Source organism: Eschrichtius robustus, chromosome 19, assembly GCF_028021215.1.
Source record: "Eschrichtius robustus isolate mEscRob2 chromosome 19, mEscRob2.pri, whole genome shotgun sequence".
Taxonomy (NCBI): Eukaryota; Metazoa; Chordata; class Mammalia; order Artiodactyla; family Eschrichtiidae; genus Eschrichtius; species Eschrichtius robustus.
Genome location: NC_090842.1, coordinates 24,122,576 through 24,150,095, shown reverse-complemented (window position 1 = coordinate 24,150,095; position 27,520 = coordinate 24,122,576).

Sequence of the window (27,520 nt, the reverse complement as noted above, 5' to 3'; positions counted from 1 at the left end):
GATGTTTAAACTATATCTAAGTTAACTCCTTGGAGAAATGAGCTGCCCTAATAGACTCCTAGAGTTAATCAATTAATCTATAAGCAGCATGAGAACAATGGTTCTCAACACTGGCTGCACATTAGAGTCACCAGGGGAGTGTTTTAACTTCCGACATTGAACTCCACTACAGAGCATTTAAATCAGGATGTTTGGGAGTGGACCCTATGCATCAGTGCATCTCCAGGGATTCCAGCATGCCATCCATACTAAGAACCATTGTTATGAAACAGTATTTTCAAATATGTGTTCTTCATATCTCCTGCATCAACATCATCTGGGATGCTGGTGCCAACCCAATATACTGAACGAAAATCTGGTGGTCAGGAGTGGTATCACTAAGATGATGGAATAGGAAGCCCTAGACTCTCTTTCCCTCATGGAGGCACCAACTTTTAAAAAATGGACCAAATTACCTTTGTGAGAACTCCAGAAACCAGTTAAGAGGTTGCAGTATCCAAAGCAATGCAAAATCAAGAATAACTGCATCAAAGTGGGGAAGAAAGTTCATTGCATTTACTTACCATAGCCCTTCCTCTAGCCAGTAGTGTGGTATAATCACAAGAAAACTCCCAACTCATGGTTACTTCCTTAAGAGTGAAAGAGTGGAATGTGCATACAACATTCTGGCATTTTGAGGGACTGCCCAAGGGTCTGTTTTCTGTCTTGCCTGATTTGGAGCACTAAGGGAAACTGGCATAGTTTGAATTCCTGGAGGCTGCTGAGAACAAAAGTGAGTATAGTGGATTACTGAAGCACCAGAGAGACTGTATAACTGCAGAAAGATACTGGGAGGAGCAAAAGATTATGAACTCCTGAAAAATAAATGGCAGAACAATTTAGCAGGGGAATACACACACAAGATCAGAAAAGACATATCCCTAGAAAAGGTCTGAAAGGCTTCCAGGATCTCTAGGTGGGATGATTGGTGAAAAGTCTTTCCTGGTGCAAAACCAGTCAGTAAAGAATGGGAGGGGGGGCTTCCCTGGTGGCGCAGTGGTTGAGAATCTGCCTGCCAATGCAGGGGACACAGGTTCGAGCCCTGGTCTGGGAAGATCCCACATGCCACGGAGCAACTAGGCCCGTGAGCCACAATTACTGAGCCTGCGCGTCTGGAGCCTGTGCTCCCCAACAAGAGAGGCCGCGATAATGAGAGGCCCGCGCACCGCGATGAAGAGTGGCCCCCACTTGCCGCAACTAGAGAAAGCCCTTGCACAGAAACGAAGACCCAACACAGCCATAAATAAATAAATAAATAAATTTTAAAAAATTTAAAAAAAAAAAAGAATGGGAGGGTTATCTATTTTTCAACTACTTAGTTTCAACAAATGATAACAAGGTACACAAAGAAAAAAGAAAATATGGCCCAATCAAAGGAACAAAATAAATCTTCAGAAACTAACACTGAAGATTCAGATATCTATACATTACCTGATATAGAATTCAAAGTTACTGTTTTAAAGATGCTCAGTGAACTAAGAGAACACAGATAAGATAAAAATAGGAAAACTATACAAACACAAAATGAGAATGCCAACAATATAGAAACTACAAAAAGAACCAAAGTTTGGAGCTGAAGAATACAACAACTGAATTGAAAAATTCACTAAAAGAGTTCAAATCAGAATTGATCAAAGAAAAGAATTAGCAAACTTGAAGAGAGGCTATTTGAAATTACTGAGGTAGATGACCAAAAGAATTAAGAATGAAGAGAAGTGTAGAGGGCCAAAGAGATTTATAAGATACCAACAAGCAACCAATATACAGAAGTCTCAGGAGAAGAGAGAGAGAGAGAGAGAGAGAGAGAAATGCAGAGAGCCTATTTGAACCTATTTGAAGAAATAATGGCCAAAAATGTCCCAAATTTGAGGAAGAAAGTGTATATATAATTTCAAGAACCTCAACAAACTCCAACTACGAAAAACCTAAAGAAGCCCACACAGGGACACATTATAATCAAATCACTATAATAAAAAGCCGAAGTCACAAAGAGAGAATCTTGAAAACAGCAGAAAAAAAGTGATTAGTCACATGCAAGAGATCAACAGGATATGATTATCAGTGGATTTCTCATCATAAACCTTACAAGGTAAAAGGAAGAGAGATGATATGTTCAAAGAACTAAAAAATAAAAATAAAACCTGTCAACCAAAAATGTTATATGTGGCAAAGCTGTCCTTCAAAAATGAAGTAATTAAGACTTCCTCAGATAAACATGAGCTGAGAGTCCATCACCAACAGACCAGTCCTAAAAGAAATGATAAAGGGAATCCTTCAAGTTGCAACAACAGTATGCTAAATAGCCACAGAAAAAAAATATGAAAATAAAGACTCTCTGGTAAAGAAAAAATACAGACAATTATAGAATCCTGTAGTATTATAACGGTGGTACTGTCATAAGGTCATGATATATAGACCAATGGAACAGTAGAGAGTCCAGAAATAAACCTTTGCATATATGGCCAAACGATTTTCAACAAGGGTGCAAAAACTGTGCAATGCGGAACAATCTCTTCCATAAATGGTACTGAGAAAACTGTATACCCACATGCAAAAGAATGAAATTAGACCCCTACTGTACACCATACATAGAAATCACCTGAAAATGGATTAAAGACCTAAATGTAAGACCTAAAACTTTAAAACTCCTAGAAGAAAACATAGAGGAAAAGCTTTGAAACACTGGATGTGACCACGATGGCTTAGATATGACACAAAAAGCACAGGCAACAGAAACAAAAATAGTCAAATGGGATTATATCAAACTTTAAAACTTCTGCACATCAAAGGAAACAATCTATGGAATAAAAAGGCCACCTCCAGGATGGGAGAACATTTTGCAAATCCAGTATCAGAGAAAGGGTTAATAACCAGAATATGTAAAGAATTTCTGCAACTCAACAACAAAAAAGTAACCCAATTAAAAAATGGGCAAAGGACTTGACTATACCATTCTCCAAAGAAGATATAAAAATTACCATCAAGCATATGAAAAGATGCTCAACATAACTAATCATAAGAAAAAATGTGAATGAAAACTACAAAGAGATATCACCTGTGCTTAGTAGAATCTAGGCCACTATAAAAAGAACAGAAAATAACAAGTCTCTGCAAGGATGCAGAGAATTTAGAACCCCTGTGTATTGTTGGTGGGAATGTAGAATAATGCAGCCATTATAGAAAACAGTGTGCAGTTTCCTCAAAAAAATAAAACTAGAATTACCATCTGATCCAGCAATCTTACTTCTGGATATTTATACAAAAAAACTGAAAGCAGAATCTCAAAGAGATGCTTGCATATCCATGTTCATTGCAGCATTATCACAATAGCCAAGAGGTGGAAGCAACCCAAATGTCTATCCATGGATGAACTGATAAAGGATATTTTTCAGCCTTTTAAAAAAGGAGAAAATTCTGCCACATGGTACAACATGGATGAACGTTAAGGACATTTTGCTAAGTAAAATAAATCAGACCACTTACATAAGGTATCTAAGTAGTCAAAGTTGTAGAAACAGAAGGTATAATTAATGGTTGCCGGGGGCCGAGGGGAGGGGAAGACAAGGAATTGTTGTTCCATAGGTACACAGAGTGTCAGTTTTGCAAGATGAAAAATTTCTTCATATCTGTTGCACAACTGTGAATATAGTTAACACTACTGAATTGTACACTTCCAAATAGTTAAGATGGTAAATTTTTTTCTATGTGTTTTTGCCATAATTAAAATAATAAATAAATCAATAAAAATCTGGTGATCAGGCTTGGGAAACTACACTTTTAAGAAACTTCCCTAAGTGGGGGTCAATAAAGATGGTGACACAGGAAGTTCTTGAACATCCTCCTTCCACAGACACTTTGAATGTACAGCTAAACAAAGAACAGTCATCTCCGAAAGAAATCTAGAAACTAGCTGAGCGACTCCACACATTGGGCAACTGAGAAAATATTTATATTAAAATGGATAGAAAAGACTAAGACACTCTTATCATAAACACACACACAGTGCCATATAATCAGGAGGGGACTCGCAACTTCCAGCTGCTCCCTGTGGAATGAAGGGTTTGGACCTCATATTTAGCACCCAACTTTTAAGACTCCCAGCGGAGGGATAGGACCCCAAACACCCAGCCACCCAACCAGGCTTGCATCCACAAACAAAGAGCAGTTGTTAACAGGCACTCACAGAGAGAGTGGACAAAATCACCCATCCTCCAGTCTTTCCCTGAAAGGGGTCCTTTGCATATTTTGAAAGCTGATGCCTATGGATCAGGCTTCTAATTTAGCACATATCTAGGTGTTTTCTGTGATCCTCCCTAGAGACCAGTGGACAATTTCCCTGCCATCTCCTCCCAGCCTGATCCAAGTCACCAAAATCTCCCTGAAAGGAGCTTGTACACAAGTTTGCATCCCAGCTTTTGTGCAGCTACCTGAAGGACAAGTCCCCACATGACTTGGTTCTGAGAGCCAACAGGACTTATATTCACAAATTCCACAGGACAGATCACACACAAAGAAATGGTTTTAACCAGCTATCCCCGCAGAGGCAGTGTAGAGGGAGCACATAAAAACACTTATCTCCCATCCTTTCCCTGAAAGGGGTCCATCTACGTACTTTAAAATCTGCTGCCTCGGGGTCAAGGCTTCTAATTTAGCATACTTCTAGGGGCTGGCTATGATCCTCCAAGGAAACCAGGGAAGCTGGCAAACACCTGCCCCACCTTCACCCTCTATCCTGCTCCAAGTTGCCGTTATCTTCCAGAAAGGAGCTTGTACAGATATTTGATGCCCCAGTAGTTGTAGCTGCTGCCTGAGAGATGGGACCCAGATTGCCTGGCTCTGGTAGCCAACAGAGCTTACATTTACAAGTTCCCCAGGACGGCAGCAAACAAAGAAGTAGTTCTTAATGGATGCAGGAGCACCACCTCATGGCTACACAACTAAGCCCAGCACAGAAGGAGCAGGCAAAAACATCCATCTCCCATTTTCTCCCTGGAAGAGGCTTAACTACATACTTTCTCAGCTGCTACCTCAGGGTCCAGTTTCCAATCAGCCTGCATCTAGGTGCTTAATGTGATCTTCCCCATTGGTACACTGATGGGTTTTGGCATATTTTGGACTTCTGTGAGCCACTGAGAACAAAGAAGGAGGGTAACAAAGATCTCAGAGATAACCAGGCGCTCACACTGGGCTGACTGATGAGGTTCATCTCCTACATGAGATACGTCTATCAAGACAAGGAGAGGCGGCTATTTTTCTACTGCACAGAAACCAACACAGAGTCAAAGAAAATGAAAAAAAGAGGAATATCTTCCAAACAAAAGAACACGAGAAATCTCCAGAAACTGATCTTAAACAAAGATAAGTGATTGACCTGACAGAGTTCAAAATAATGATCATAATATATCACGCGATTGTGAGAGGCCCACGCACCGCGATGAAGAGTGGCCTCCGCTTGCCACAACTAGAGAAAGCCCTCGCACAGAAACGAAGACCCAACACAGCCAAAAATAAAAAAAAATTAAAAAAAAAAAAGAGTCAAAAAAAACCCCATATTTGTGTTTCAAAAAAACAAAAAGAAACAGAACTTTAACAGCATCTTGGAATTGCTCTCATGTTCTTTTCGAGTCACTAACCTCTTTCCCAAGGTAACTGTTATAATGACTTCTAATAATATTACATTAATTTTGCATGTATATGAACTTGATATAAAAGGAATCATACAGTAAATACCTTATTGTATATGACTTCTTTTGCTCAACAGTATGTTTATGAGATTCAACATGTTTTTTATGTATAAATTCATATTGTCTTTCAGCAAACTAAATGTCCATCAACAGATGAATTGATAAAGAAGATGTAGCACACACACATATGGAATGGAATACCACTCAGCCACAAAGAACGAAATTTTTCCACCTGCAGCAACAGGGCATTATGCTAAGTTACATAAGTGAGACAGAGAGAGACAAATGTTGTATGATATAACTTATATGTGGACTCTAAAAAATACAACAAGCTAGTGAATAAAACAAAAGCAGGCTCACAAATATAGAGAACAAACTAGTGGTTCCCAGTGGGGAGAGGGAAGGGGAGAGAGGAAATACAGGGGTAGGGGGAAAAACGGGTTATAACGGGAATATATGAAATCACGTGTGTGAAACTTTTGAAAACTGTAAAGAATTTAAAGAATCTTTAATTCAATAAAAATAAAAAATAATTAAATTAAATTTTTAAAATTCATATTATCTTTTTTTTAACATCTTTATTGGAGTATAATTGCTTTACAATGGTGTGTTAGTTTCTGAACAGGGCTCAGAAAGGTATAACAAAGTGCCTTTTTTCATAAAAACAAAAATTCTCTTCAAATTTCTTTCAGTTAGCAAAAACAGATACTTATGTATGTCCTTCATAAAAGCAAAGTGGCATAAAGCAAACCTTTGAGAAGTGGAGGATACTTATATTTCTCCAAGTTCCCAGATATCAAATGTGGGGAAGGGTATGTGTCCTATTTTGGATATCACCTTAAGACTGATCATTGTATGCAGGTAGATCAATTACCTTGATTTGCTCATGATGTATGATGGGTTGAACTCTATTATTTAAAGGGGGCCATACTGATATCTCCACCACAACCATCTTTAATGGTAAGGATGCTTCTTCCAAAGCAATTTTGCGGGAAAAGAAATACAACATACCACTCCTGGACTCTTTCGCCTTTGGTGATGGGATCTAGTCAGTTCTCTCATTACAGGGATCTATTTTCTAATTAGGGTTATAAAATAAAATGTGTGTTTGTACTGAAGGAGTAAAGAAAGCACAAAAAAGAGACTCTGTCCATCACAAAGCAGAAGCAGTGAAACATCATTTGAAAAACTAAGCTGCGGATAATATATCCAACTTGTGATTTGTGGAGCTTTGCCAGCGTGGTTCAAACCACGATGCATCTGACATGTGTGAAAATCACTCTCACTTAAATTACTCAAACATTTCTCTTCCTTCCCCTTGCCTCCAATGACATGGGCCTGAAAAAAAGTATCTTTTTTACTAATTGATCATCTGCACTTTATTTTCTGAAGACCCCCATGTCAACATTCAAGCAAGTGAAATGCCAGTGCCATTGCAAATAGAGGAGTAAGTGCATAACTTGGACATTTTTATAATAATCACATTAGACAAAAACCACATTCTGGGGAGTTTTTAATGGGTCTAATAGAGGCCCAGAGACTCAGGGGAGCAGAAGGCTATAGGCCAAAGAATTTCAACCACCAGAGAAGAAAACTAATGGCCCATTAAAGCACACCCTGGAGTGCTTTATCGCTGGCATTGGAATTAGAATATATATCTTTGTTTTAAAATAGAATGTTGCTTTGATGACATTTTAACATGTTGCCTGCCTTTTTTCCGTTGACTATCAGTACCTTAAAAAGTCAAGCTAAATTAAGATACAAAAGAAGCAAATTAAACCTTTCATTTCACAGAGAAACTAGAGGCATTATAACAAATTATTTTACAGGGCTATGAAATTACACTATAATCCAATTATTTTACAAAGGAATTTGGAGAGTAGGTATTTTGGTTGTGGATGAAAATAGAAGGTTAATGCAATCCTGACAATACCACACCTAAAATAACTTTCTGCTGATTGACTTCAGATGTTTAAATTTATACATATTTCAGTATCTCTGAATTCCTTTTCATTAGGAATGTTTTAGAATTTAAATTGACCCACAAAACTTGTGTGTTGGTAACATATATGTGAAAATTACAAAACTGATAACAGTTTTTAAAGAAAATTTTGTTTGGGTTCATGAAAAATCAGTCTTTGCCTTAAATGTATAACCTTTGAAAAACAATGGTCCATCCCACTGCATTTAGTAACTATAGGATCCTGCTAAATCAAACAAGTTTCAGTAGTACTCCTACATATTAGTAAAGACACAGTTTGCATGAAAGCTTAGTGACAAGACCTCATCATCAACTCATATTTAATCAATGTTGATAGAAAGCCCAGAAGACTATAAAAATGACTCCTGAAAAAGATACTTTAAAAACATAGGCATAATATTGAGAACTGAGAATCCTGGATGGTGGGTTTATATGTCACTGCATGATTTTACATTCAACTGTATCAAGAAAATATTATATAATCTGTGACCAATTAGATAAACATATTATCCAGGAGAAATGCCTCAAAATGCAACAAAAGAAAACAAATGTGACTAAAAATTAAACCCTTAATAATGTGGATATTAATGAGCCATCTTAATAGAAAGAACATTATAATGATGAGTGAGTGGGAAACTTTGTATATGACCTGGGATAATTCTCACATTTAAGTATCAGTGTGTTAACATTGACGGCCTCCTCTGGTTCTTATTGGGCAAGATATGTATATGAGAGAGAGAGAGAGAGAGAGTGTGTGTGTGTGGTGTGTGTGTGGTGTGTGTGGTGTGTGTGTGTGTTTAAATCATTAAAGATGAAGTAAAATCTCTGACTAATGGGAGGTCAATCTCACACACTTGCACATGGACTAATAACCAGGATCTGCTTGCTTTAGCTCAAACATATACACTTCACAGAAAAGTGTTCCTATGAGCTATGTGTATTGATCAGCTAGATCCTCCAGGTATCAACATATGTATATAGTGTAGTCTTGATCAAACGCATTTTCTCTTTCATACAATACTCAACAAACAGAACTACCTAGCCATAAATATATACTTGCAAAAGGAAGGAAAAAAAGAACGAAAGATCACCCAACTGCTTAGTGGAAAACAGTTGAACATTTTCCTGCTATATTCTTTTCAAAGCAACATGTCCTAAGCCAGGTTGTGCTCCCACATTACATATTCCCTGGAATATTTTGTTGAATCAACTTCTTAATTTATTCATATATGGTCCTCTGGATGACAAAATAATTTCAGTTTGTGCTGAAAATCCCAGACATGGATGGGGTGGCTTAGAAGAACATGAAAAGATGAAATTAATAGAACAAGAAAGTTTTTTAAATCCTGCAACTATAGTTAGTATGAATACATTGGTGATTGACAGCTGCAAGTAACCTTTCCTGATCTTTGAACACCACCAAATACTGAGATTTTCCTTAGGCAAAAGTTGGTCCACTTAGAACAACTGCACTTTTCAATCTACATGTAATACATACATTTAAATTATAAGTATGTGGCCCAATAGTCAAATAAAGATGAATGGCCATTAAAAAAGAGAATTCTGGAGAAGTAGTGCATAATAACATTTTCAACCTATAAATTAATCTCATTCAGATTTCTAATTAGACATTGCTAACTGTGCCAGGAGCTAATTTTGCTCAGTAAATATGAATTTTACTTCACCTCAACTCAGGAGAAGAAACTGAGAAAAAAGAGCCTTTTATTCGTATATTTTTTTAGATGCTTGCACGTTTGAATAGTTTTTCTTTGACAATAACCTGAAGTTTATGCAAATAAATTAGTGAGCAAAGGAGAATTTGGTAAGCTTATAATACAGATATATTACTAAAATAAACATGGTTCCTGTAGCTCTCAGTTGATAATTAATCTTTTAGTAGGTATGAGTAATGGAATTTGTTTGGTGTAAAAGTCGTAACTAAACCCATCTGTTATTTTTGTTTATGTCAAAAACATTGCATTATAAGAATGCATTTAATGTGGGCTCTCAAATGCATTCCCTTATATTTGGTGACTGGACATTATTAACTGTCCTCATGCATAAGGAGAGACTGATTGTTCTTTAATATCAGTTACATAAATTTTTAGAATATAAAGAACAGCATAACAAAATATTTCCCTTGTTAATAAATTTTGATTAATGCCCTTCTACTATTCATGGTAGTGTCTGTCCAGGAAATAGGCAATGGGATGATAGAACAGTGATAAGAAAAATCTGTGCAAGTCTAAACTGATATTCCAAAGTCTAATTTCATGGTCATTAATGTAAGGAGTGGGATTGGAAAGAGCCCTAAGATCAGCTGCAGCTAGATACCTGGTGATTGGTCTCAACTTGCAAAACGACTAAAGAATTTTCAGAACTGATGGAATGACAACAGTATTACATTTGGAATTCAAGGACTCTAATGATGTTTTTGGATCTGTCATCCATACACCACATTATCTAAACTCTTCCCTGTGACATAGCAAGTTTGACTCTCTCTTCCCAGTATTTTCCGAGTGTCCAGCATATAACAAGTTGCCTTCAAATATATGGATTTGTATATCTCCAGAAAGCTGCTTTCAAATATGCCAAGTCTAGATCTCCAAAAAGCGCATATGAGCCAACTTCTAAAAAGTACAGATAGAAGGGGTGGTGGGGAAGAGCAAGTTAGCAGTATAGAAAAACCCTGAGCTCACCTCCTCCCACAGATACACCGATTCTACACCAACATATAGAGCAGTTCCTCCTGAAAAAGACCGGAGGGATGACTGAACAGCTACTGCACACAGGGTAGGGAGGATGGAGACACCATATCCATGGGAACGCCAACCCTGCCACAGTGACCTGCAGCTGGGAGAAATATAGCTGAGGGGCCTAAGTGAAGACTCACCACCCGGCAACACAGCAAAAAACAGCAGTTTAAAGGGCACTTAGACTTTACTGGGAAGAAAATCCATTTACTAACCCTAGAGCTTCTGCCAAATGAGCAGGGAGCCCTCTCTGGTCTCCCTGCTCCAGCTCCAGCCACAGCAGTCCTGCCAACGGAGCCTGGGGTGCAGGGCTCCCCAGGGGCTGCCCACCACCCAGAACTGGTCCAGCTTTAACCCCACAGCCAAGGTGGTCTCGGGGGCACAGCACTCCCAGGGACTGGCCCCCAGGCCAGACCACTCGAGCTCCAGACAGCCTGCCAAAGCCACCGGGCATGTTTTGTTTCTGTTTTCTCAGTAGATGATGATTTAAATCATAAACTTAAGAGTAAGGATGAAAAGACGGGTATAGATGAGTCTTGAGGAGAGATGAGGAGCTGTGAAGAATTAATTGTGGGGAGTGGGAAGACCAAATAAAAAAGGAATGTATAGTTGGATTGTTCAGCAATACTGTATTCACTGGGCATGTGTGACCACAAATTTTAAGTGAGATTATGTAGTGCAGTTTTGTTTTTAAGTGAGATTATGTAGTGCAGTTTTGTGCAGCAAAGCTTACCTGCTTAGTGCAGTCGTGAAATTTATCCTAGGTAGGAATATTTGCCAGATAAGCATAGTAGAAGGAGAGAGGGGCAAAAGGATTAAGGGTCTGCCAGAAGGTGTGAATACAAGGACAGGTCTTACTGAGCTACTTGCAGTTCTATCAATACCTCATCTTTTCTGGACTTGGTAGCTTTAAAATTACTGTTTCTTCTTCTTGCAGTAATTGTTTGTTTCTTTGGAAAAGTCACGCTTGAAGGTTCAGGTTAAATGTCACAATCTCTTTTCGCTTCTTTTTCTCTACTCCCAAGGAGACCTGTGTTTCTATGCCAACATTTATAATAATAACGCATTGCAATTATCACATATATGATGTCACTTATAATTAGTTCGTATTAGTCACAATTGCGTTATTATCAAAACAAAATCGTCATCCAGTATGTGAAAGGCGCCTTTAGATACTTATCGTTTAATCTATTTACACTCTTCTTCATTAGAATGTAAACTCCATTTGCACCAATACTTCGTCTTGCTCACCAAGATAGTGACTGCTCACAGTAGCAGTCGTCACTCAAAATTTCTTTTAAATAGATTAATATATGAGCATGTGAATTAGTGTCAGCAGAGTACGGTTCCTACCTTACCATTTGTGAACTCCTGAGGTGCTGGTGTTACCGCACTAGCTTGGCTTCGCCTGACGGGCAGCAACCAAAACGCTGAGACGCCGAGGTTTGCAACAAACAGAGAGCTTATTCACAAGGCAGCCAAGCGACAGGAGAACCTCAGATTTGCCTCCATGAAGACAAGAGGCTCAAGGTATTTGCGGAATAAAAATAGCACAGCAGTCTGAGGTACGGTGAGCGTGAGGCGCGCGCAAACTGGAAAAACGCGCAAGCGTGGTCCTTCTGCGCAGGCGTCGTCCTTCTGCGCAGGCGTAACTAAGCTACGGGCCCCTGCGTGTTCCAAAATGCACGCGCTAACCACGAGTTTTCCCGCCTCTGACCTCAAAAGTTCGCCAATCGGCCGCTCGCGCGCATGTCATTAGAGAGTCAATGGTCCTGTCCAGTCTTGACCAGCTCAGCTCCAACTAGACACAGCTGACTCCAAGTTCCTAGAAAACAACTCCGGCAATCATCTCATTGTTTAGGCTACATGCCACTTGCAGGACATGCAAGTCCTTGATTAGTGAAGGTAGGTGAAATAGATTTGACTAATGATTACGCGCGGTTTCAGTAGCACCGTCTATGTTATTTTACAGATTCAAAATAAATACTTGCCTAATAAAAAAATGAATTTCTGAATCCTGTACTATATTTTAAGCTTGATAGTGAAGATATCCATCAGTTTACTCAGTGAGCCTTTCCTGTGTGTACCTACAGTGAATTTCTTTGCTAATAATGTGTTCAGGGTGATCAAATAGGTTTGCCTGTTGATATAATAGACTATTGCAGTTTTTGTAAGAGCATTATGGAACTCTTGACAGCTGTCTGTGTTCTCAAGTACAATACTTTGGAATAGTTAGGGGTTAAATATGAATCTCCATGTACCAAATGTAGTATGTCTCTTTAGGAAGGCTTATTCTTGGCTTGCTGAAAAACCCCTAGTGAAGGTAATTATAACTTTCCTTAATTTTGATGATAAAAGTATCAGAACAAATCCTCTTTCAGGTTAATATAAGTACAACCCAAATTCTAGTTGTCATTTTAGTCATTATCCTGAGCAGGTAGGCATGCCTTAAAGACCGTGTGCAGAATAAGAATATAAGAATGGGGAATATTGCAGAGCAATTAGCAACACAGTTGGCCCTCTGTATTCGCGGGTTCCACATCCACAGATTGAACCACTCGCAAATTGAAAAGATTTTTTTTTGAAGTTCCAGAAGGTTCCCAAAAGCAAAACTCGGCTTTGCCATGCATTGGCAACTATTTGCATAGCATTGATATTGTATTAGGTATTATAAGTAATCTAGAGCTAATGTAAAGTATTTGGGAGGATGTGCAAAGGTTATAATCAAATACTATGACATTTTATATAAGAGGCTTGAACATCCAAGGATTTTGGTATCCAACCCCCCACAGATACCGAGGGATGACTGCATTTACAAACTTAGACCTCTTTATTGAATGACCAACTTTTATCATCTCTTACAAGGCTACATCAATAAAAGATAGTTCAGATTTGATATACAATTTTTCATCAGCTTTTTTTTTTTCTTGAGGGATAGAGGCGATAGAGGATTGTATCTAAGAATAACCTGCAGTGGGAATGACCTTCACATTACCTAGAAGTGATCTCATGGATAATTGTCTTAATTATGTCAGAAAGTACATTTCTGCTGTTTGCCACAACTAGCCCTGTAGACATGAAAGTGCCTTTATTGGTAATCTCCAGTATTGTGAGCACCTCACAGGCAGTGCAGGAAAGCTTTAAAAGCCTGACGAGACTTTTTGACAGTGAGCATTTAATGGTGATATGTGCTTAATGAGGAAGTAAGAACTCTCAGGCAAATTGGATTCTGGTGTCTGCAGTCAATCAGTGGAGACCACAACACGTGTACTTTGAGATCTGGAAGAAACATATTCCACAGACTGATGGACATTTTCAGTGGACAGAGATTAAAGAATTGATGTGAAGAAGATTCAGTGAAGCTTGTGATCGATGAAAGATTCAAAATTCTCTTTTGTACAGTACTTTAGGGATTCATTTGATACATTTTCAGACATATATATTTTATAAGTAATTTTATTATTTCTCCCCTCATTCATTTCTTTTTTATTTCTCTATACTTTCTATTCCTCTCTTCCTCTCCCCAGTCTCTATAGTCAACAGACCTGGGTTTGAACAAGCTGCTCCTTCATTACCAAGTATGTGACCTTAAGGAAGTTATTTAATCTTCTTAGAACTTAGTTTCCTTATTTCTAATGCCAGGATTTTCCATTGAATTGCATAATTTATCAAAACCAACTAGTGCCTGAGACCTATTAGCTGCTCTTTCCCTCTCTTCCATACTCTAACCCCCCTTTTGTCCTAGCACATTTATTTGACACAAACACATGTATGTGCATGTGTCTTCACAGGATAGCTTCTGTTTATTAAGGGCCAGTAATGTATCAGGCATCCTGATATCATTTTTACATGGATGAACTTATGGAATTGTTATGAGAATTAAACAACTTTATGGCTGATTAATTTTAGTTTCAGAGACATCATAAAAGCTACCCAAAGTCGGGGATGCAGTAAGTCTCAGAGTTTTAACTGGAAACCAGACTTACCTGATATTCCAATACTCATGTTTTTAATCCCTACACTATGCCTAATTTATACTTCCCATAATATTAGCTAGCCTAATGGGTAACTTATGGACCAAAATCCAATTGAATGCTATACCTTTTACATAAGTTATCTTGCTTTAGCCTAGTGCTTATAATATTTATCCATTTTAAAGGTGAAGAAACTACAGATTAACAAAGTTGTTCATTTTTCCAAATTCTCAAAATTTACAAATTTGGGGTCAGACACTGGGCTCAGCAGTGAATATAAAAGGGTGAAGAAGGTGTGGTCTTTTTCCTATTGGGAGAAGTGGACTTGCATAAGGTCAGTTATTGTGGGAATGAGTGGTTTTCACTGTGCATAGAATATTACCTAGGTTTTAATTCTACCAGTGTACAAGCTGTTAACTTCTTCTAAGCTTCGTTTGGCATAGGATGAGAATAATCCACACCTCACAGGGCCACCAGGAAAAGTAAATGAGCTAACATGTAAGAAAACATAAGCTATTATAAAAATTGGTGGATGTCTGTCATAGAAAAACAAATACCTATAAAAATTCTGTGGGGACACAAAGCAGGTGTTGCAGATTGAGTCCCTCTGGAGGCAGTCCAAAAACTGGAGATTGATACTCAACATATTTACTAAAGGAGTGTTTTGAGGATTTACATCTGTGGAATAGAAGAACCAAACACAGGATCAGGCAGAAGTCATTAAGCTGCAGTGTAGACTGAACGCGTAAAGAACCCTGGAACTGCAGTGTTCCTTCAGTGTTGAGGTGAAGTCTTTATACCCCCATACTGATCAGTCATGTAGACCGCCTCTGAAAGCAGGCATGAATTCGGGCAAGGAAAGTTTTTTTTAAACTACGTCAGTCCCCCAGTGAGTGCTGACAGCTGAGAGACATCTTCATTTAGCACCTTTAGAAGCTAGGAGAATAATTCTTAATTCCATGTAGCAAATCTGGCGTGCATCATGGAAGGGAAGGTATTTTAGTGCCCTAGTTAGGGGAGAGGGGTTGTAAAAGGTTACACAGAGGAGGGAATGTATGGTTTTGGTCTTAGACTTGATAACTCCTGAAACTTCTATTTACACATACACACACAGTCAATCCCCTAAAGAGTAAACATTTTATATTTGATCTCATATTATTTAATATGGAAGAGGAGGGAGCTCAGAGATGAATCACTGCATTTGAGTACTTTTTCTTTCCTGTAGAGGTAATTTCACCTGATAGGATGATAGCGTTTTATGATATATTTGTATTGCTTCTCTGACATCATTTAGACTTTGCAAGTGTGAAGTGTGTTCTGAAGGAAAGTTCTGTTAGCTCATGGATATACCCAGAGGTCACTGATAAATATTGAACATAACCATTTTTAGACGAGTTGGCACAATAGTCTATGTTTTTATTCAAGGGCAACCGCAGAAATGTACTCTTGTGTTGACTTAACTACTCCTTGATGCCTTACTTTGTCTTCCAAATGACCCTTAACAGATGATGTAAAAGTCCTGTCAACTTGTGGTTTGCAGAAGATAAGTTTCCAAAAGCACTTTCTAATGCAAGCTTCCATCACAAACTTACCTTCACAGACTATCGGACCTCGTGATCTTATGACCTCTTGCTTTATGTGAAACTAAATTCCAAGGAAGACATCCATTCAACATAACTTATCAATGGCATTCTATACTAATTTAAAACCTCTCTGTTTTTCCCTGACATGCCTATTTTATTAGCACATAGGTGATAATGTGGACTACTTCATTAACTTGGTTAGCCAACAGCCATTTTATTTTATTTATTTATTTATTTAATTATTAACATCTTTATTGGAGTATAATTGCTTTACAATGGTGTGGTAGTCTCTGCTTTATAACGAAGTGAATCAGTTATACATATACATACATTCCCATATCTCTTCCCTCTTGCATCTCCCTCCCTCCCACCCTCCCTATCCCACCCCTCTAGGTGGTCACAAAGCACCGAGCTGATCTCCCTGTGCTATGCGGCTGCTTCCCACTAGCTATCTATTTTACGTTTGGTAGAACAGATATTCTACCAAATGGTATATATATATACCATGGTATATATGTCCATGCCACTCTCTCACTTTGTCACAGATTACCCCTCCCCCTTCCCCATATCCTCAAGTCCATTCTCTAGTAGGTCTGTGTCTTTATTCCCGTCTTGCCCCTAGGTTCTTCATGACCTTTTTTTTTTTTCTTAGATTCCGTATATATGTGTTAGCATATGGTATTTGTTTTTCTCTTTCTGACTTACTTCACTCTGTATGACAGAGTCTAGGTCCATCCACCTCACTAAAAATAACTCAATTTCGTTTCTTTTTATGGCTGAGTAATATTCCATTGTATATATGTGCCACATCTTCTTTATCCATTCATCTGTCGATGGACACTTAGGTTGCTTCCATGTCCTGGCTATTGTAAATAGAGCTGCAATGAACATTTTGGTACATGACTCTTTTTGAATTATGGTTTTCTCAGGGTATATGCCCAGTAGTGGGATTGCTGTGTCGTATAGTTCTATTTTTAGTTTTTTAAGGAACCTCCATACTGTTCTCCATAGTGGCTGTATCAATTTACATTCCCACCAACAGTGCAAGAGGGTTCCCTTTTCTCCACACCCTCTCTAGCATTTATTGTTTGTAGATTTTTTGATGATGGCCATTCTGACTGGTGTGCGGTGATACCTCATTGTAGTTTTGATTTGCATTTCTCTAATAATTAGTAATGTTGAGTATCCTTTCGTGCCAACAGCCATTTTACTTGGCACTTAATGCACAGGAGAAACAGTTCCACTTCATTAAAAAACCTACACTTAACTGCTGTTAGACCATAATTGGTCCTAACTGACACTGAGCTATCTTCTTTGAGTCACCGGAAGTGTTCACTCACATAAGAGGACCCAGGACACAGACCTGATTAAATGCATTTAAGAAATGCAGAAAGGAAATGCATTGAAGATGTGCCATCTAGGGAAAGCCCAAAGGATTAAACCCCTATTTTAAAAGAAAAGGATCAATTTATATAAAAGTGAATCAAGTATCAACTCAAGTGTATTCACAGATTGGTATTCTATGGTCCTATCCATGCTGGTGGGGGCGGGGCAGGGGGAGATTCTAACCTTTCTCTAGTTATCCCAAGACTATAAGACATACTGTATTTTTAAAATTTATTTATTTAAATTTATTTATTTTTGGCTGCTTTGGTTCTTCGTTGCTGTGCATGGCTTTCTCTAGTTGCGATGAGTGGGGGCCACTCTTCAGTGCGGTGGCTTCTATTGTTGCGGAGCACAGGCTTTAGGCGCGTGGGCTTCAGTAGTTGTGGCACGTGGGCTCAGTAGTTGTGGCTCACGGGCTCTATAGTGCAGGCTCAGTAGTTGTGGCGCATGAGCTTAGTTGCTCCGCGGCATGTGGGATCTTCCCAGGCCAGGGCTTGAACCTGTGTCCCCTGCATTGGCAGGCGGATTCTTAACCACTGTGCCACCAGGGAAGCCCCAAGACATACCACTTTAATGTTAAAACTACCAGCTACAATGTTTGGAGAACTAGCACATAAAGCACACAGCACAGAGGCTAACAATTCATAATCCTCTCTAGTGCCCTATGCATTCAACAATGCAGAGCTGAAAAAACTGGGACAGAGTAGTTTGGTAACTTTTCTGTGTACCCAGTTAGTATGTTGTGAGCTTTAAAGTCAAATACACATAAGTGTGAGTCTCAGCTCTACATTTTCTATTTCTGAGCACAGACTGCTCCTTTTAGCTAACCTGTTTCTAATTTGTGTTCTGATTACTTGCAATGACATTTTTTGTCACTGTCAATGCTAAACACAGAAGCTATGCCTCCAATGCAATTTGAAAGCACCACTGCAGCTGGGGCCCATCAATATTGTCACCGTCACTGATGCCTGGGGTCACTGGGCACTGGTGTTAGTAAGAATGTCATCATTTAATTCCTGGAAGAAGTCACTAGCTCTGTCTAACAGAGACAGTGTTTGCTTTTGCTGCTCAGAATGGTTAAAAATATGCTTTCCATTTGAGTTTTCTCTTGTAAGAAACTAAGAGTGAGGTCTCAAGAGGAGAAGATATGGGAAACAGGCATGATGGTTGTTATTTATATGTAGTACTCCTCCTAAAACACCAACTTGGAATCAAGTTGGATATGGAAGAAGCGGGAACTTAGATGAATCAAGCCGTCTTGATTTGTCCTGTAAATACTGTCTCCAGCATTTCGCTCTAACAATCATCTCAACCTCAGATGAACCTCCTTAGGTTTTCAACAATGTAGCCTATAGCAGTGGCCAAACATGAGGTGGATACACTCACTGGTATTCAGTCAACTGGACTAGATAATATTTTCGTATTTTTACAAACAAGACTTTAATCAGGGCAAAGCTACAGAATCTGTGCATTTATTGCTGAGGCCCAAACACTATAGAAATTTGTCTCTAGGTCTATGAAATATAAAATAAAGAAGTTAGCTTAGCTATTCCTTACAGGCTTTAACTCCTTGGACCAACTATGTATTTATGACTCAATTGTCAAATAATAAATCTATTTTTCTAATAGCACTGTCTCTGTCTTGACTAAAGAGAAAAATGGTTCCTCTACAATTATTGATTTTTTAAGTAATGCATTGTGGTGTGTGTGTGAGTGACGTGCATGTTTGTGTGATGTGTGTGTTTGGTGTGTGTGGTGTGTCTGTGGTGTGTTTGTGTGTGTGGTGTGTGTATGGTGTGTGCTGTGTGTGCGTGGTGTGTGTGTGCGGTGTGTGTGTGTGTGTGTGGTGTGTGTATGTGATGTGTGTGTGGTGTGTGTGTGTGATGTGTGTGGTGTGTGTGTGTGTGTGGTGTGTGTGGGGTGTGTGTGTGGTGTGTTTGTGTGGTGTCTGTGGTGTGTATGTGGTATGTGTGTGGGGTGTGTGTGGTGTGTTTGTGGTGTGTATGCGGTGTGTGTGATGTGTGTGGTGTGTGGGGTGTGTGTGTGGTGTGTTTGTGTGGTGTGTATGTGGCGTGTGTGTGGGGTGTGTGTGTGGTGTGTTTGTGTGGTGTTTGTGGTGTGTATGTGGTATGTGTGTGGGGTGTGTGTGTGATGTGTGTGTGTGTGGTGTGTATGTGTGTGGTGTCTGTGGTGTGTATGTGGTGTGTGTGTGGGGTGTGTGTGTAGTGTGTTTGTGTGTGTGGTGTGTGTGTGATGTGTGTGTGGGGGTGTGTGGGGTGTGTGTGTTGGAGGAAGAGACAGGAAAGGTGATTTTTGAAAAAATTTCTTAAATATGGACTTTGGATTTAGACCTGTTTTCTCTTCATTGTGAATATGATAGGACCTAAGTTTTAATATATTGAGAGACCTAAAAACCTGCATTCTTGCCTAGATGTCTATCACCACCTAGCTCTATGATTTGGGGGAAATTATATCACCTTTCCAAGTCTCACCTGTAATACTGAGATAATAATCATACCTAACTTACAGAGTTATTGTAAGATCAGAGGGTTAATCAAAATAAATCACTCAGCACCTAGCATTTACACACACTCAATAAACAGTTGCTACGAAAGTCTCCACTGTTTCTTGAGACAGCAGAGCTGACCCTTTGTTGACTATTTGGCCTTGTTTTTTAATATCTATTTGAAGTTTCTTTTATGTTAAGCTGTGCTGAACCAACCTTGGACATTATTATTTTTTCCTTCTTGTCCAAACACCAATGCTGGATTACCAAACCAGTCAAATAAGCATGCTTAAGACACCTGAAAGCAGGTAAGAGATGCACCCAGAGAACTGACAGGAACTCATTAACCCATCATATCTTCTTTATGACACTGCTCATTAAACTGCAAGACAGCATTATCTGGGAGGTAGAGACCTCCCCAGAGAAAGTGTGGAGCTCCATCCCAGGTCAGGAAAAATAATAATCAGACAGAGAACCCCTTCGGGGCTTTTCTTTCAAATGCTCTTGCTTTTTTTTTAGAGACACCATAGCTCTAGTAAAATAACTATATAATAACTATAAAATAACTAGGTGTGGCAGGGATTAGATAACTCATCATAGAACTTCTCTATGTCCTACTTAATACCTGCAGGGGAAAGGGCACAGAGAGAAAATTACATATGGGGAGCACAGATAAAACCATTATGCTTTGACTTTGGGAAAATTAAAATACAATCATAGCTAACAGATAATTATGGTACCATTAAGGTAATGAGTTAATTATTATATTAATTGGCAGGTTAATAGAACTGCAAAATGGATTTTAAAAGTCTGAATTTAAATAACAGGGAAATAATGTATTATATTAAGAATTCTCTGCAGATAATATATCTTTACAAAAATCTGGTTTTCCCCATGAATTCCTGATTATATATTTACTCCCCTTCAACTAATAATTTTGAAACAAATAAGAACGTATAGTAGACACCGATAATTTCTGATGAGTACAGAGCCTTTGTAAAGATTAAACATGATTTGAGATACGATAACAGGTTTGTTTTAACTTGATTTTTACATATCAAAAGAAATACTTTAAAAGCAGATGTCATATTTCTCTTACTTGACATTTGTGGCCTTTTGCATTTCTTTTGAGGTTGAATCACATTCAGTTCTGCATGGGACCAGCTACTCTAATACCTGTTCGTGTTTGTTCTCCTTTTAGCTGGCCTACAAGAAACTGTAACGTTGAATAAATAAATCCTGGGCTAACTCTGTGTTGGAAGACTGCATGACTAATAAAAAGATCATGGGCTTTGTATTTTCAAAGCCTAAATTTTCATGTAGTTTTCAGTTATAGAATTTTTGAAAAATTACTTAACCGTCTTAAGTTTGTCTCCTCATATATAATAGTGTCTGTTGCTGATGCCAACAGAGCCTTTACCATAGTTATGACCATTTAGGGTCACAGATTCCTAAGAAGGAAAGAAGATTTGATTTGCTAAGGGAATCCATAGATGGATGGATGGACAGATAGATAGATAGATGTAGATAGAGATAAAAATTTCCCTTTTGAATATCATACGAACAAGAATAGACATATCCAGCCTTGACTTTAAAAAACGGTTTTTCTGAATAAGAAGGAAAAGAATTTTTACTACAATATTCCATTACCCTCTGTGATATAATATCTAGCTAGCTAGCTATCTGTTACATTTTGTCCTGGCACAGAGCTATAAAAACCTTTGGGATTTCCTGTGTGATAAGAGTATCTTTGTTATTTTAATGAGGTGACTCCTGCCAGGGGCCCTAGAAAAGTTCAGGATGAGGGCTGGTTGACGAAACAAACAAGAAATTAGAGTTTGAACTTTCAATGTGAGGTATTGGCCATTGAGTTCAATTATGTGTCCAATGATTTATCAAGCATGTCTATGTAAGAAAACCTTGGTAACAAAACTCTGAACAGTGATGCTCAGAGAGCTTCCTGGTTGGAGAACACACTGATGTACAGACATGGGGATGGTGGTGCATCCTGACTCCATACGGACAGAAACTCCGACACCAGGACCTTTACAGGCCTTGCCACTCTGTGTATCTCTTTCTCTGGCTACTCACTTGTATTCTTTATAATAAAATTCCAGTCTTAAGTACAGCAGTTTCCTGAGTTCTGTGAGTCATTATAACAAACTGTCAAACCTGAAGGGGGTTATAGGAACCCCTGAATTTGTAGCCATGCTGGGGAAGAGTGCAGGTGACTTGGGGTCACAGAAGACTTGAGGCTGGTGTGTGAAGTGGGCACAGTCTTGTGAAACTGAGCCCATAACCTGTGAGGTCAGTGCTAACTATGATTAGTTAGTGTCAGAATTGAATTATATTGTAGGACACCTAGTTAATGTCAGAACATTGGTGATGGAACTCACCCTCCTATCATGTTTAGTCCATTCTTACCAAAGGAAAGGGGGAAAAAAAAAAACCCTACATCATAGATCTTGGAAACCTCACCAAGTTCCATTATCAATACATAAACCAATTCACAGAAATAGTGACTGTACCTCAATAAGGGGAAGGGTGAACTATTTGAAAACACTAATAGTTACTGGTTAAAGACATGCTGTATGGGTGGCTATAATATTAACTTCAGAGCCTCACTGACTCCACTCCCCATTCATTTAAGTTTGGAGTGGAAACAGGCCCCTAAATTCTAATGAAGCCAACTTCAATAATTGTGACCTGACACATGGAAAGTACAGCAAATATCTGCCACATGTTAGATTCTTAAACGGTTCTTTTCTTTTCCTTTTTGTCTAGTTGTAAAATTTGAATTTCTGTTGTCCTGACTATTTCCAGTGTTCTAAGAATACTGTGTTTGAGGGAACTATATTCAATGTCCTGTGATAAACAATAATGGAAAAGAATATAAAAAAGAATATATATATCTGAGTCACTTTGCTGTGCAGCAGAAATTAACACAACATTGTAAATCAACTATATTTCAATTAAAAAAAAATACTGTATTTGATATTACCAGGTGATTGATTCACATTCTCAGCATTGAGGGGCACCATACTTTGCCAACATTCTAATCTAGTCTTCAAAAGAGTGGAAGCCACTGAAAAAGTATTTATCACATCTCTTTCTCAGAGAACTTCAGGTCCAACACCTGCTGAGCCATACTGTTGCTGAGATACAGAACATTTCATTAGGTGACAAAAAATTCACCAGGCACTGAAATCTTTGTGATGATGATGACAGACTGCTTTCTTTCTTCAGAAGCTCATCAATTTCAAATGCGCCTACCAAAGAAATGCAAGTCTTACTTGGAAGGTATGCAAATGTTACACAACAGATTCTTACTAGATAGGAGCAAAACAGTTTTCTCAAAACTCACTGACTCCTATCCAAAGTGTTCAGAGGAATATCTGCAAAGCAAACTCATTGTCACAAAGAAGGCAGAAGTCTGTCCAATATCTTATAGCAGTTTCTTGGTGCAGCTTGTTCAGAAGAAACAGATTAAATATGAATCCTGAAGCTATTACTAAATTGTATGCTTTTTTTTTGCTGTTTTTGTTGTTAGTAGTTTTATGTAATGACATTATTTCAGAACTCAGCAGTTAGGTTTTTAAAAATCAGGCTGACTCAAGATTGAAGACAATAATTGACTCTTGATTTAAAGCATTTTAAAATATTTTTATCACAGTGTTTTAGAAGTACTAACGATTGCTCAATGTATGCCTAAATTGGTGACTTTATTTTCCAGTTTTACAAGGTAAAATTAGAGAAAAATAAGTGGTTACTGTGATATTCACACCTATAAGTGAAACAGCTGCAGGAAGCATTGAGAAAGAAGAGTGATGTAGGTGGCATGTGTGATGCAAAGATTAGAACAAAGGAGGGTCTTTCATGACCTGAAACTTTGTACATCACCCTTCCTGTAAAATAGCATCATTGCAAGATCAAACATACCCGTTTACTATCTCTTATTTGCACCCAAGAGATACTGTCATCTGGTATATGAAGAGAGATTGACAGTAAGAAGAGAAATGTCATTCGGAGCAGAGAGAAGTCCAGTCATCAGATCATGAACATTAAAAATCACAGGAAGCCATACAGGCATAAAATGTTCTTGCAATAGTTGCTCCTAACCCAGGCATAACTGGAATGCCAACATGCAGTGTTGATTTTTGTAAGTTTTGTTTTTCATCTCTATTGCCATTGTGAATTCCTCTCCGGAACTTTCTTCTATTTCCAATTTTTATCAGAGAAGAAAAAGTGAACCGCTTGGAGGTTACTTGAGAATGTTTTATATAAATGTTGAACATTGTGAATAATTTTGTATCTCTTTCAAGACCACTGCCCCTCCACTTTCTCTGACATCTTTCTGAGTAGTACCACCAATTTCCTGAGAATTTAGGACCCTCTGTGACTTTTCACACTGAATAAGCTACTGAAAATGGGAACCAAGAGGTTTGACAATCTTTCTGGAAGTCAAACCCAGGGTAATAAATTGGAAGGCAGGCGATCCTTCTTTAAACTACTCTGCAAGCAGCAGTTAGGCCTTTTTTTTTCTCTCATTTTGTAGCACTTCCAAGAAACTTAAGAGAGGTGGCCTAGAGAACCCTCACTGCCACAGGCACTGAGAAAGAGACACAAAGATAACAGTTTCTGTCACAGAACAGAACAGTCCGTGATGGCTCTCCTGCAGGAAGTATAAGAGTGAGGCTAACACGCTCTGTGTGGGCTCTTGCCTGCCTCTGCCACTGAGATGCAGAGAAGTTCATGAATACTCACTTCGCAGCAACTGCCACAGCTGCCAGGCTCCACAGGGAGGAGATGCCACACGTGTCCTCAGTGTGCCCAGAGGTAATAACAAACCAGGAGAGATGGCCTTGCCCCTGCTGGTCTTGGGACTCCAGGTGACCCTCCCAGACACACATGGTCAGCATCAAGGAGAGTAAGTGGATTCACCTGCTCCTGGCTTCCCCAGTTGTTTCTATCATTGATTTTTTTTTAAGTTGATTTTAATTTCTTCTGCCTGTCTATATTGTATATTTATTAACTTATTTAAATGTACTTTTTGAATAATGTAGGTTATTTCTAAATAATTATCTAAAAGTAAGAGTAAGCTCTAATAATGGAAGTCCTTAAGATTTACTTCTCTAGCCCCCCTGGCCCACTCCCCACTCCACTAACAGACCTCTCACTGCTTGTATTTACCTCTTGTTTCTGGCTTTTAATTTTTCATCAGATGTGGCAACTGATCCTGAATCTTAATTTTAGACCCTTGACTTAACTCCTAGAATGCAATGATTTACTCAGAACTGGACCAGACAGAATGCAGGCAGGTGCCACTAATTTGGGACAGATGGTTATGATCATACAACAAAAGAAAACACATACGCAATGACCTTTAACTAGAAACTATATACATCATAGCAAGCAGAAATCATGACCTCAATCCAACAAATTGATATTTATTTTAAAGAATTATATACTCCTATACTGGCGTTTGAAATGAAAGGACAATTGGAAAGAAGGAAGGAGGGAAGGGAGGGAGGGAGGAAGGAAGGAGGGAAGGGAGGGAGGAAGGAAGGAGGGAAGGGAGGGAGGAAGGAAGGAGGAAGAAAAGGAAAAGAGAGAGAGGAGGGAGGGAGGAAGGAGTAAAGCCAAAGGTTAGTGACAGGATGAGGAATATATGGATTAACAGCTACTTGATTTAATAAGACATGAGGTCTGACTGATTTCAAGGACAATCCTATAAAGAAAAGTAAAAGTTTTCCAACTCTTTCAACACAAAGAGTAGTATCTCAAGATTGTTTGTTAATAGAAAGATTAGGGTTATTACCCTGATGCTCCTAATCATAAATTAGGATCAATGGCTGAAAATTACAAGGATGTAATTTCCAGCACATTCTAAAAGAAGTTGTAATCTCATCCAAGAAAAAAGTCAACTGCTTGATATGATTAGGAGTGATCTGTCACTAGAACTATTCAAAGAACAGTTAAAAACACTCATGGATATATTAGGGTGTACTTGGAAACAAGAATGTAGTGAGGGTGTTCCATTCCAATTTTAAATAGAATTTCATTTTAAGAAAAAATAATTCAGTGTTTAAGAAATATAGAAAAGTCATCTCACTAAAATCATTTTAATTAATTTTTTAAAAACTGGGAGTCCATGCATGTTACTTTATTTCATACTTGTAAAACAGGAGTTAGAAAGTGCCTGACACTGGTAAATAAGTTCACTTTTCTACATGGCTCTTTTATATTTCTACCCAGAGCATGCCAGTATAGTCAGAATCCAAAACATGGAAAACCTAAAGGAATCATTGTTCCGAGAGACAACTGCATCGATGAAGGTGGCAGAGGAAGACAGCTCAAGAGAAATGAATGCATGAAAAGGAAAGAAACTAAGAAGGGAGGAAAGTGAGAAGGTGAGTAAATTAGACTGAAAGCTCTAAGTCCTGACCTTTCACCACAGTCATAGTTCAACTAGTAGCTACATAATTAACTGAATCAGTTAGCATCAACGTAGACACAGCATTACAGAGGAAATGGCCTTGGTCCCCTCTCATGCGCAAGTCAGAGAGTTGGCAAAGAGACAACGTAACAGCTAGAATTTGGATTTCATATGAATAATCTCTAATTATGACAAAATAATTAGAGTGTGTCTCAAGCCCTTTCCATCTGCCCTTATTGGTGTTGTGAAAAAGAGAAAGCAGAAAATGTTCTCTCCGAAGTTATCTTGAGAACCTGGATTTTCATAGAACTACTCTTGTGATGCAGTAGAAATAAAATGGACTTTGGGGTCCAAAGAGATATGATCAAAGCACAACTCTTCTAACCAAATCACAGTGTGACACTGAGCAACCTTACCCATTTTAGCCATAATTTATTCATCTTCAAAATGGGATAATAGCATCTTAAAGAGTAAATGAGGGTGTATCTAATTAGTGTGTAGCTGACTAGAACCCTTCCCAAAGGGGGTGAAATTGTGGGTTTTGCTGCTTTCCAGAGCCTGATGTGAAGCCTTTCTGGCTCAGAAACATTACAGCAGTATCTCAGAGTGGAAAGATTTAGTGTTTCTCACAAGAACTCTCAGAAGAGATGAATACATGGAACTGAATACTTATTTTATATATGCTCTGACATATAATTACCTTGGAAACTCAATACGGCTCTCCATTGGTAAGCTTTTTTAAGAAGAAAAATTGATCAGAAAGGGGTTTGGTGGATAAGAAATTAGGGGCAGGGAAGGATTGGGTTATGTGTTCTTATTCTCATGTTTCATGACATCTGGTTAAGAAAACACAGTTCAGGTGCTTCTGCATGGAAATTGACTTGAAATGGGACAATTATATTTGCATTGCATTGTCCCAGGCACTCACTTCCCACTGTGGTCTTTGAATGGGTACTGTCTACTTTGATATCCTTGACTCCTCTTTATTCTTTGTTCCTTTTCCTAAGCAATCCCTTTCTGATTGACACAGTCTTTATTTAAAAGAGTATATTATATCATATGTTAATTTAATAAGTGAAATTTGAAATAAAAGCAGACCTAGTTTCACATCCCAGCTCTGCTAACTACAAGTTTGTAATTTTGAAAAAGTAACAACTCTTCATGTCTGAGTTCCTTAT